This window comes from Solanum tuberosum, unplaced genomic scaffold (assembly GCF_000226075.1).
Source record: "Solanum tuberosum cultivar DM 1-3 516 R44 unplaced genomic scaffold, SolTub_3.0 scf00014, whole genome shotgun sequence".
NCBI classification, from domain to species: domain Eukaryota; kingdom Viridiplantae; phylum Streptophyta; class Magnoliopsida; order Solanales; family Solanaceae; genus Solanum; species Solanum tuberosum.
This window is the reverse complement of record NW_006238939.1, coordinates 180239-180439: the sequence shown is the minus strand read 5'-3', so window position 1 is coordinate 180439 and position 201 is coordinate 180239.

The following is a 201-nucleotide window of genomic DNA, read 5'->3' as shown; positions in this document are numbered from 1 at the left end:
GACGCATTTTTGTTTCGTGCGTGCAGGTCCAGGTAGGGATTCTGATTGACCCCTCTGCTAGGATTCGGAGTTCAGCTGTGAGTTAGTAAGCTCCACTTCTTCTTGGAACTTTCATAGGATGTTACTTTTATTGTACAATTTAGGTATAATCGGGGCCTTGTCCCGACCAGTGCTTATGTCACTCATAGAGGCTATTGTGGA